The following is a 12651-nucleotide window of genomic DNA, read 5'->3' as shown; positions in this document are numbered from 1 at the left end:
TGTGCAAGTGTGAAAGATACTTGAGATAGTGATGGTCATGGGAATCTGTGCTGATTAAGAAAGATAAATTTCCAGTTACAGAAAACTCAGCTCAAATAATGAGAAACTTGAGAAAATCCAGTTTTATTTATTTTGTGATTCTGATTGTTTTATATATTGATTTTCATTATACGTGCATAGATTGCATGGTAATTTTCCATCTGTTTGTTTTGACAGTATACATTTTAATGTCTCTCCCTTGATTTAGAAATATTAATATAATGTAGGACTTTGTAAAATTGAGTTTATCAACCACCCAGGTCTCAAGCTCTTGACAATGGAAACACTGCTACCAGCTATCCCTGTTTCAAACTCAAGTAAAATACAGTTTTCAGTGTTTCTCAACGACATGAAGATTGCCTGTGTTCAAAACTCATGAGAAATTCTTCCTCTAAAGAAAATAGAATTCACATACTGTTATTTCTGTGCCTTTGCACAGCGCTGAGAGAGTACACTCTATTCTGTACATGTAAAAATAATTTTCATGAAATCTGTGACAATGAAACCGTATATACTTGCCAAAGTTTAGAAATACACACTGTACTAATACCCTAGTTTTAGTTCTAAATAAAATAAAGTCTTCCAGTATTCCTCCCCTTTTCTAAGAATACATTAAAAAAATGAGTGCCAAAATGAATTACATGGCACCAAGACCTCTGTAAAAAATACAAACAGTCCCTTAAACATTTTAATTCCCTTGGTGTCACGTGTGGCTGACAGAGTCAGCCCCAAGTGAGTGGCTCAGTGACTGGACACCATTCTGGTGCCTAAAAGCCCAGGCCTACGGCCATCTCAGAGAGTTTATGGGTTTGCTTTTTTACTAAAAATTAAGTCAAGACCTTGTTAAACTTGTGATTGAAATTGGTGATTTTTTTTAGTATAAGCAAGTTCAAGGGAGGTAGGTTTGTTCTCATTTTAATTTCTGTTTAAAGAGCAGCAAGAAACTTTCTTTCCAACATCCCCTAGGGGAAGACAGAAAGAGGGGAAAGGGTGAGTAGAATGTTGAAAACCATTGAGAGGCATTGTCTGAGGTTGTTTTGCAAAAAGGAAATACTTTCTCTTGTTGTACTTGGATAATATGTTGCTATAAGTTCTGCAAATAAGGCTCTAGTGTGCATGAGCAGATTCTTCTGTTGACCAAAATCATCAGTGTGCTTATTTCTCTTCAAAATTAGTATAAGACAGCGTCCAAGCTCCTTATCAAGGAACACAGCCCTCCGTTTTCTGTAGCAGAGTGAACTCCCACATACAATTTACTTACTATTGTCTAATAAGGCACTTCCTTTTTCCACTTCTGGGTCTTTATCCACATTGCTCCTCTGGCTGAAATCTCAAGACCTTTCTCCTTCTGCCATCATCCTCTGTACTTGCCTCATGAGCACCTAGTCATATTTCACAATCCTCAAGGATTTCCTCTATGAAGCCTTTTCTGGTCCCCTTCAATCTCCTCCAATGTATCCCATCCATCTTCAACCCCAGCTAAATAGACCACTTTTCTTTACTGTCCAACTAGAGCCTCATTCCAAATGTTCTTATCCAAGGACTTTGAGTGCGGAGCTGAATCACACAGATATATAAGCAAAATTTAGTTTTTTTCAGTTATTCTGGGGAGAGGATCCATAGCGCCATCATTTTTTTTTAAAGGTCCACAACTCTTTGATTAAAAAACAAACAAACACATGCTAAAACATACCAAAGCTGCAACTTTTAAGTCAACTATATCATGTTTTCTTCTGTCTTCTAAACTATTAGCACCACAAAACCAGAAAGCATGGTGTCTCCTTTTAGAGTCATGAAAGTGTTAGTTCTGCATCAACGTCACCTGGGTGTAGTTGGTAGAACTGAAATCTAGGTCCTATCCTAAGATCAGAATCTCTGGATATGGAACCTAGAAATCTGCACTTTAAACAAACACCCTAGTTGACAATATGCACACTGAAGTTTGGAAACAACTGAATAGTATTGGGGAAATATTAGCAACATGATAAATGTTTGATGGCTAGCTGGCTGGACAAACAAATGAATGCAGACCCTGATTTCAAAATAATTTTAACAACTTTTAAGAGAGTAGTTTTAATGAAGCTATGTAGGTTATAGCAAAACTATATCTAGTTAAGAAATAAAAAATTATGGATATTAGACAACTGCATGTTTAAAATTATTTTATTTTTATTTTTTCAAAAGATTTTATTTATTTGAGAGAGAGAGAGAGAGCAGTGGGAGGGCCAGAGGGAAAGGGAGAGAGACAATCCCAAGCAGACTCTGTGCTGAGCATGGATCCTGATGTGGGGCTTGATTCCAGGACCCTGAGATAATGACCTGAGCCAAAACCAAGAGTCGGATGCATCTGACTGAGCCACCCAGGTGCCCCTAAAATTACTGTTTTTTAATAAGCCAAGGAAATACTGACTTAACGTTTCTTATAATCAGCATATCTCTAGATTAGGAAATGTCAAAGAAGCATACACTATTCAGATGTACTTCTTCTGCTAAGAACACAAGGTATACTTTAAGAATCAGGTTATAAATAGGTACAAACTATTCATTGGATCTTTAATCGCATCTATTATTTTAAAGCAGAGTTCATTAAAAATAATTATTTTATAACAATAATGTGACCTCCAAATTTTTATATAATAACTTCTGATCTTCATATTTAGAAAATTCTCTCTACCATTGATTATAAGGGTATGCAAGGGAAAGGAAATGGTTTTTCATTGACAGCCTAACAATGAATAAAGCTAAAATCATTCTTTATACAGCTGTTTAGTTGAACTCCTAACTGAACCACATAAGAAAAAAGTACTTTTGATTCTTTCACTAGAATAAGCAGACCAGCATCAAACTGGCATTTGTGATGTTAGCACCAAGAAGCATATCTAAGCACTTTGTAAATACTTTAAATATGTGGCTAAATATTTTATTTAATATTAAAGTTGAATGTTATGATGGTACTACTAACATGGGATTTATAGCTGATGCATTTAATGTTGTTACTTATTGATACTTGGCATAATTATTTAAAATGGTTTTAAGATGTTTATGGTGGAAATGGGTAAAGGCTCTTGTAAAGGAAATAAATCACCTAGAGAGAAAAACTTTTGTATAAATTAGAGGGTAATAAATATTTTATATTGTCATTGTGACAATTTTGAAATTTCTACTCAAAAAGTATAATTAACTAAATCTTGTAATATTCACTAAGCCCTCAGTTATTCATCCAAGATGAGTTCCATAAAATCAAGGTTTATGGTCTGTCACCTAGTGGCAGTTATCAAAACTGTAGGCAGAGAAACTAGTTCTTGTAGCCTGTGCACAGACTACTGATTAGTGACAACAACATAGCATCCTTTTCCAAGATCAGTTGGCCTAGGGAACAAGGTATGTTGTCTATTTTATTAATATTTTATTTCATTTGCTTGGTATTGTACAATACAGAAATTCTTGCATATCATTTGCAAGTAAAGAAAAAAAAAACCAGAAGAGCTTGGAGTTGAATAGATCAGGGAGATGAATCTCATCCAACCAACAATCCAAAAAACTAAAGGACTCAACAAAAATCATAGTCTAAATAAAGTATATAACTCCCACACTGGAGAAATTTTTTGAAAATACAAACAAAACTACTTAAAACCTTGAGTTTGCAATCTAGGCTAAGAATTCAAGAGGGTAGAAACTGCCAGGTGATTCCCTATATATATTTTTTTCTACTTTGGTCAGTCCAGAACTGCTATAAAAAATAACTTTCCTCTTAGTATTTCAACACATCTGCTACTGGTTCTAGCCAGGACCATGTAGCCCAGAGGATAGAAGAAATGAAAAACATTTCACTAAAAAGAGTAAAACAAGTTTTGCAATACCTACAAAAATGCAGGGCTTAAATTTATGTGGGAGACCTGAGAGAATTCTTTTCAATCTACACTAATTTGCTTTGTCCTTGAAATGCATACATAACACGGGAGTACTTTAATGATTAAGAAAACAAATAAAAAAAGGTTTTGGAATTGGAAAGAGTTCATCCTTACTTTCTCATTTTACTTCTGAGGACCTGAGACTTGGAAAAGTGAAGTAACCTTGTCCAAGGTCATTCAGAAAATAACTACAGATCCAAGTCTAGAATTCATGGCTCTTGATTCCCAATACAAGGTTTTAGCCATTACATCAAACTCTTTCCCAATAAATATGTTGGCCAAAAGTAAATTTTGTGTAAAAATATATTTAATGGCTAAATTATTTTCAATTTTTAAAATTTTGATTCAAACATTGCATTCATGTCTTCATGTAGAATCTCTTCCAGAACAAGACTTTAACACAGCTATAAGTCAGTTTTACCCTGAAGGTATCATTCATCTCCAACAAATAATATGGAGATAATAAAATATGAAGAATATTCCCAAACTGTGCATCAATATTGTAATAAGATTATAATGATAAGATGTACATTATAAATAGTTAAATGTTGTCATTCATACTTTACTAATAGAGATTTTTTTGTTGGTTCAAAGAGGGACTACCTTTAAGCTTGTTATTATACTATCTGTGATAAAGGATTTACTAATCTAGTTAATACAATAAAAAATAAAAGAATTAACTCTAGGGAACAAAGTATAATCAAGAATAGAAAAAAATTAACATGGAAAAGGGAAAAAAAGAAAACGATTAACATGCAAAATCCCCTACCTAATAAAACATGTCCATTCAATAAGCTATGCCTATCTAATGAGTCTGAATTTTTTTTTAAATTTTATCTTATTATGTTATGTTAATCACCATACATTACATCATTAGTTTTTGATGTAGTGTTCCATGATTCATTGTTTGCGTATAACACCCAGTGCTCCATTCAATACATGCCCTCTTTAAGAAAATTTTTTTATATATTTTTATTTTTATTTTTACACTTCAAAGCAGTACAACTAAATATTCTCCAATTGGTGAATCTATTCTTTTAGCTATAATGATACAATACGTTTCTTAAACTGTGCCCACAAGTGTCTGAGGTGCTAGCAAGGAAAGGGCCAAAGAGATAGTGTAGTAGGTCCCCAAAACCACTTCAACCAAAATAGATAAGCTTTATGGGTTTTATACATTATGATATTTTGTAAGAATTTTCTTTGCAAACATACATATTCCATTGCAAAAACAAAAACAAAATTCAGCTTACAGTGAATTAAACTTAGCCCAATCAATAATGGGACAAACTGACTCTTTGTGCCTTTGGATGTGATAAAATGGCAAGTACAATACCATTTCTACAGCATTCTTATCAAAAACATTTTATTTGAATCTCATCAGGAAGGAATAATAAGATAGATTGAGAAAGGGACATTTTTGAGGAAAATTGACCTGGATTGTTTAAAAATATTTGTGGTAGTATGTGGTAGACTATTCTAGGTAAAAGGTGACTAAAGAGAACACAGATGTAATGAGTGAACCTGGACTGGGTCCTGAAGCCAAATTAATAAACAGACAAAAATACCAATCAGTAAAACAATGGGTTACAATTTCAATATAGAAATATAATTAAAATGTTTTATTGAAACCACTAAAAAATTTCTTGGGTGTGATGAAAATTGAATTAAAAATACGTGAATATCTCAATGTGGTTTTGATTTGAATTTCCCTGATGGTTAATGATGATGAACGTTTTTTCATGTGTCTGTTAGCCATTTGTATGTCTTCTATTCATTCGTCTGTTGAAGGGCACCTTGGCTCTTTCCACAGTTTGGCTATTGTGGACATTGCTGCTATGAACATTGGGGTGCATGTGGCCCTTCTTTTCACTACATCTGTATCTTTGGGGCTAATACCCAGTAGTGCAATTTCTGGGTCACAGGGTAGCTCTATTTTTAACTTTTTGAGGAACCTCCACACTGTTTTCCAAAGGGGCTGTACCAACTTGCATTCCCACCAACAGTGTAAGAGGGTTCCCCTTTCTCCACACCCTCTCCAACATTTGTTGTTTCTTGCCTTGTCAATTTTTGCCATTCTAACTGGTGTAAGGTGGTATCTCAATTGAATGGATAAAGAAGATGTGGTCCATATATACAATGGAATATTACTCAGCCATCAGAAAGGATGAATACCCAACTTTTGAATCAACATGGATGGGACTAGAGGAGATTATGCTAAGTGAAATAAGTCAAGCAAAGAAAGTCAATTATCATATGGTTTCACTTATTTGTGGAACATAAGGAATAGCATGGAGGGCATTAGAAGAAGGAAGGGAAAAATGAAGGGGGGGAAATCAGAGGGTGAGATGAACCATGAGAGTCTATGGACTCTGAGAAACAAACAGGGTTTTAGAGGGGGGATAGGTTAGTCCGGCACGTATTGCATGGAGTACTGGGTGTTATACGCAAACAATGAATCATGGAACACTACATCAAAAACTAATGACATACTGTACGGTGACTAACATAACATAGTAAATAAATAAATAAATAAATAAATAAATAAATAAATAAATAAATATTTTTCATAGTTGCATGGTATTTAAATTTGTCCAATACAAAGTATGTTTACATACTCTTTCTGATTGGATCCTTATAACTAAATGGTGAGGATAATAGAAGAGAGGGCATTATTCCCACTTAAAGATGAGAAAACTGAGGTATAAAAGTAATAGTTAGGAAGGGAAAAATGAAGGGGGGAAATCAGAGGAGGAGACAAACCATGAGAGACTATGGACTCTGGGGAACAAACTGAGGGTTTTAGAGGGGAGGGGTGTGGGGGAATGGGTTAGCCCGGTGATGGGCATTAAGGAGGGCACGTATTGAATGGAGCACTGGGTGTTATACGCAAACAAGGAATCATGGAACACTACATCAAAAACTAATGATGTAATGTATGGTGACTAACATAACATAATAAAATAAAATTTAAAAAATTAAAAAAAAAAGTAATAGGTGATTTGCCCAAGGTATAGCTAGGTTGTGCTACTGTTAACTTGGTTAATCTGGGAACTATGTTCCCCAGAATTTCCTTCCTTATATGGTTCCAAGTTAGAGTTGGTCAAAAGAGGACTTTGTGTGAGATCTGGAAGGTGGAAGTGAAGCAGTGGCCCGACTCAGACCATCAGTAGACATGGCAGTTCCCAGCTTGTCCTTTCCCACTCTGCATCCAGCTTGCCTTCCCATGCTGTCAATGGCTCCAGACCCATCACCAGATGCTTGATTGGTAACATAGCTACACTGAAGTAACATCTTTCCTTAGGTCCCCCACTTTGTGGTCCTCCTCTGGTGGCTGGACAAGCTTGGTTTCTTGGATTTCCCTGCAAGCTCCCACTGGTCTACCACCATGCTGGGTTTCAAGCATGGTGGTTGATTTTCCACCTTCTTTTGATTTTCTACCTTCACCTTCCCGATCTTTACTTCCCCAGTTCATCTCACAGTTGTGTAAGGTGTAATCTGTATAACAAATGTCTTATGTCCATAGTGCTGATCATGGCTCTGTTTTTCTGAACACTGATACAACCAACTTGGTTTTATGGATATTGAAGACACACTACTATTTAATAGCTTCGGATTCCTATTCCAAAGCACTTTCCAGTAGAGCATAGCATCTCCTCAAACCCACAATTAATCTGTTATTTTTAAAGCATTTGTTGAGGTGGTGGTGGTTGTGTATTTGTTTTTTAACTCTGAGTATTGGGACCCCCAAAGTTTTCATGAGAAGTAAAAGGTCACTGTAAGCCCTAAACTGATGTTCCCAGGGGATTGATATTTCCTCTTACTGAAGTGTTTATTAGAGAGATCAAAATTTAATCACCTATCAAAGAAACAAAGGGGCATTAAATAAAAAGGAGTATATACATAAAGGTAATTCTATTCTAGAAAATAATTTTTGATCTGTAAGGAACTTTACAAATACTTAATTTATAGGACAGAAAATTGAGAACAAGAGAGATAAGATAATGCCCATGGACATTCAAATTATTAAAGACAGAAATAGGATCAGAAGAAACAAATTTTATCTGTTAGAATATGTGCTTTGAGTGTATTTAATTCTAGAAAGTAACTTCTGGATTTCCCTTTATTGAGGGATGGTCATATGATGGGCAGTTATGAGATCAAAGCTCAAATAACTTCTACGCATATTAGTACCTCTGACCTTGTACCATGCCTGTTTTCTCATGTGAAAACAAGGTATCTGGTGCATACATGTGCTCACTGAATATTAGCTATTAACTATTACTTAATATTTTGGCTAACTTAGGTATATATCTTGAGTTTTGATAAAAAATGGTTCATATACTTGAGAAGCTTAGAAATAGTAGAAAAGGGCAACACACACAGTTATTTAATAAATACTTATTAATGACTTAGAATGTGAATACTGGATAGTTATCCACAGACTGTTATGGATCTATGGGAGCATAAAACATCCAAACCAGCCTGAGAGTGAGGGTGATGCTTTTCTCTGGGAAATCAGTATAGGGAGATTTATAGGGGAGGGCTCTCAGGATCAATCCCTATGGCAGAATGATGAGAGCAGTACTGAACAGAGAGAGGATGGATTCACACACAGTTACGGTAAAGAACTCAGCTAATACCAAGTTGAATTCTGGACCTGGGATGGCCCTTCAGAATTGTCCCAAACTGGGGCAAGGGGTCCTTTATACACTCCTATATTGACTAGTCATTGGATACAATCTGTCTGCAGGAAGGAAGAATGATCTTGGGTGATGTGACTTTCTTCAGCCACAGGCAATGCCTAGGCAGGGGACCCTGGCTACAAACTGTAAACCAGCAATATTCCCAGAAGGTGAGAGAAGGAGGGCTATTGTTCTGAAGGGACACTGTGGGTGAGTTTATGTGACATCACAACACATACCATAATAGGTATTGGGGAAAACTTCCTGGAGTAAAGGAAAATCTTAAAGATTTAGAAGATGTATCCAAAGTTGAGTTTATGTGCAGGGGTACAGATATAACATAAACAAAGATACAGAAGGTTTAGAGAAACTGCAAGTAGTTTCTAGAACATAATGATGAGGAAGTATCTGGTTAGGTGAGGTTGTAGGAGAGTATATTAGTGATATCTGAACAAGTAAGTAGGGCCAGGTCATAAAGACTTTAAAGTGACAGACTTTAATCTATAGATTTTTTTTTTTTTTTTTTTTTTTTTTTTTTTTAAGAGCGAGAGAGTGTGATTTGGGGAGGAGGGCCAGAGGGAGAGAGAGAGAGATAATCTTAAGCAGGCTCCACACACACGCGGGGCTCAATCTCATGACCCTGAGATCATGACCTGAGCCAAAATCAAGAGTTGGATGCTTAACTGACTGAGCCACCGAGGCTCCCCTAACCTACAGATATTTGAACATTGTTGAAATATATGAATGAGGGCGGAGACCAAAGTCAGATTATCTTTTAGAAAAACCATCCCAACAACAGTGTGGGTGATATATTTGAGATTATCAAGGCTGGAGGCAGGAAAGCTGTACAATAGTTTGGGTGTTAGATGATGAGACCTGAATAATACTACCTCTCTAGAGGAAGTATTTAATAATTTCACATTAAACTTGTATTATTTTACATGATTTTTTTATCATGACACGCTCACATTATTTTTTTTATTATTTATATTCTCCTGGGTTCCATAGATTTTGTTTTCTGAGAAGATCATTTGGGGTTTCCTTAGAGGATAAAAGGAAAATATGTGTATTCTATGTACATTGTAAGCTTATCTATCCATTCAACAACACTTACTTTTATCAGTATATGTCCAGAGCATGAGAAAGATTTTTTAAAATTAGATTTATACATTATGATCACAGCTATTATAAGGGTTTCCAAAATAAAATTTCTGTTAAGACAGAATACTTAAAAAAAAAAAACTCTCAAAAAACCATCTGAATTTAATTTGGGAGAGGAGAAAATATAGAAAATTTAAAAACATAAAACAAAAACCTAAAATCTAACATGAATTCCATAGCTCCGTTTTTAGTTGAAATTTACTTGAGTTTGAGCAGGTGAGTTGACCAAAGCCTCAGTTTCTTTAAATGTGTCTAGTAATACCTACCTCAAAAATTCATTGTGAAGACTGAATGTCTAAAGTGTTAAAAACCATTTCGTAAATTATAAGACACTATACAAATGCTAGTACTAATTCTTTTAACGAATTATCACAATGAGACATTCCTTTCTAATTCAGAAGGAAGAGAAATAAGTGGGGGGAAAGCAACAGCAAAGTTGGACATCTGGAGCTCTAACTCAGGCCATGCTTGGTGTTCCTGGCTTGAGTGAGTGATGATACAGGTGGAGAGGGAAGTCACAAGGGTAAACACCCTTTTCAAGCTTCTGATTGATTTTCTTTGAAAGAGTAAATAAGACCATTTTACAGTGTGCTTATTTTCAGTAAGCTCTCACCAGAACAGACATTATGTTTAAATGAGTTCTAACTTCCCATTTGATGCCAACATGAATCTTACACTTAATTGCATAAGAAGGTGATGATTACACACCTATTTTCTGCTGGGTCCTGGCAGGAGACAGGGCCAGAGCTATCAAATTTTTTACAGCAGCATTACAGAGTAGAAACCACACCAAACTAGGTAGGAGTCAAACATTCCCTATTTAAGTCTTTCTCCTTCCTTGGGAACAATGTTGCATATTTCTGGATCTCAACTTTCTTTTCTTGACAACCCAGAGGATTGGAAATTAAAGTATTAAGTGCCTTCTAGATTTAGAATCCTGAGTCTCTAGGTTCATAGTTGTCTCAAGAAAGAAAAATTGGGATCCCAGAGTGTGTGCCTCACTCTATCTGGGAAAACTTGCTTTTCAATCATAGATCTGCATTAGGTGGGTGAAGATCAGAATCATACAGCGAAGGAATGGGAAATGCTCAATGTGGGCAGTGGGGCATTCTGAGAGGAAGTAAGTGCTCCTTCCTCAAGCAGATGCCAGAATGACATTGACACCACACACCCTAAAGCCTACTTTGGATTCTGACAATCTTCCTAAACCAGTCCGTGCACTCTTTGTCTTCATACCACCCCAGCCTCACAAACACATACGCATGTGGCACACTCAGGCACACACAGACACACACACCTATCTACCTACTAAGAACTGAGAGAGATTTTGGAAAAGAACCAAAGCAAATTCTTCAGGAGCCTAGAAAAAGACTAGACTAATTATTTGCTAGTCCTATTGTCAGGCTGTCTGACATTAGCCAAGTTTCATAGAGTTTCAAGTTTCAGGTTAAAACATTTACATAAGAGTACCCCTGATGTTTTACAGTGGTTTCTCTTGTTATAAAACTCCCCAAATATTGACCTCCTTGGAAATGTTTCTTCTTACACTCCATTGCATGTTATAAATGTCTCTTCTTTGGTTTCTTGAGTTGCCATTATGTACACCCTCACTACCCTCTCACAAGGCGATGAAAACCCTTTGGATCCATTTCTCATCCCTCTGTTGTGGTGACATCATCACTGTTTGTCAAGATATGTCTCCAAGGATCCAATCCCATGCATAATCCATTAAAATGAGATGTGTTCATGAAAAAGTTGTAGATTCAAACTCTACAAGAATAATATGTCTCAAAAAGATATAATCAGCAGAAATCGTTGAGCTACAAGATGTCCACACAGGTTGGAAAAAGAATAGAAGGCTTTGGTTGCTGTCACTGCATTTTGCTTGAAGCTATGTACCAATGCTTTAATGTACACAATCCAAAACTTATGTAGAGTAGTTACAATACAGAGAGTTAGAAATCACTGCAACATTAATTTACTGATTATGAAACTCAGTCACACACAATTATTAAGGACCTGCTATGTACCAAGTATTGCATTAATGGGTAGTGATATAAAAGTAACGGAAATATATTCCCTGTTCTCAAGGAATGCCAGCCAGTATTTAGTGACCTAGTTAGTTACAAAGCTGTACTGTGCAGTCTGGGAGACTAGAGATCTCATCACCCACTGGAAAATTAGCAGTGCCTAGTAGGGTTCCTGGAACACAGAAGTAACACAATAAGGGTTTGGGGAATGAATTTACAATACTGCATTATTTGCTTAGTTTTTTTCTAGTGTACAAGCTGTCCATTGAAAACAAAAATCAGAGATGTTAATAGGAAAGTGTATAGTTTGCCTGTTTGTACATCTACAATGATGTATTGTGTATATTGATACCATTATTTGAATTTATTTTTGCTTTCACATTTGCCAAAAATTTCTAAATTATGCCCCACCTTATCTTTTATGTAAATCATATAAAAACGTAACATTTTACCTCTCCTTTGTCACTTTTATAAATAATGTGAAAAAACAATAATTGAATAAAGGTAAATAAAGTGTAAGTAGAAAATCTTTTGATAGACGTGTACTTATTTCAAGCCACTGAGTCTGAGTCAATTCTCTGTCATCAATTTTGTACGTATGAATTCACGGCACTGATCTCATCACAGTAATAACAGTAAGAACTACGACAACAATAATACTGTGCTGGACTCAGTTCCTCATCCTCTAGAATCTCAGCCAACATCAAAACAATCCATCTGTGAAAACTGAAATTTAACGCTGTTTAGAAGTATTTACTGAGTTTTTTTTATTATAACTACCATAGGCCTAGACAACCTAATTTTCATTTTGAAGCATGATTTGCA

The 12651-nt window shown here is 35.6% G+C and overlaps 1 protein-coding gene across 5 annotated transcripts in view; it reads right to left on the bottom strand.

Moving 5' to 3' along the window:
* ANGPT1 (angiopoietin 1) overlaps window positions 1–12651 on the bottom strand; it is a 245663-nt gene that overhangs the window by 21529 nt on the left and 211483 nt on the right. The window lies entirely within an intron of this gene.

Source organism: Mirounga angustirostris, unplaced genomic scaffold (genome assembly GCF_029215605.1).
Source record: "Mirounga angustirostris isolate CCGP_5_RB_7025 unplaced genomic scaffold, mMirAng1.0.hap1 SCAF_4, whole genome shotgun sequence".
Taxonomy (NCBI): Eukaryota; Metazoa; Chordata; class Mammalia; order Carnivora; family Phocidae; genus Mirounga; species Mirounga angustirostris.
The sequence above is the reverse complement of the archived record's forward strand: the minus strand, read 5'-3'. Positions and strand labels throughout refer to the sequence as shown.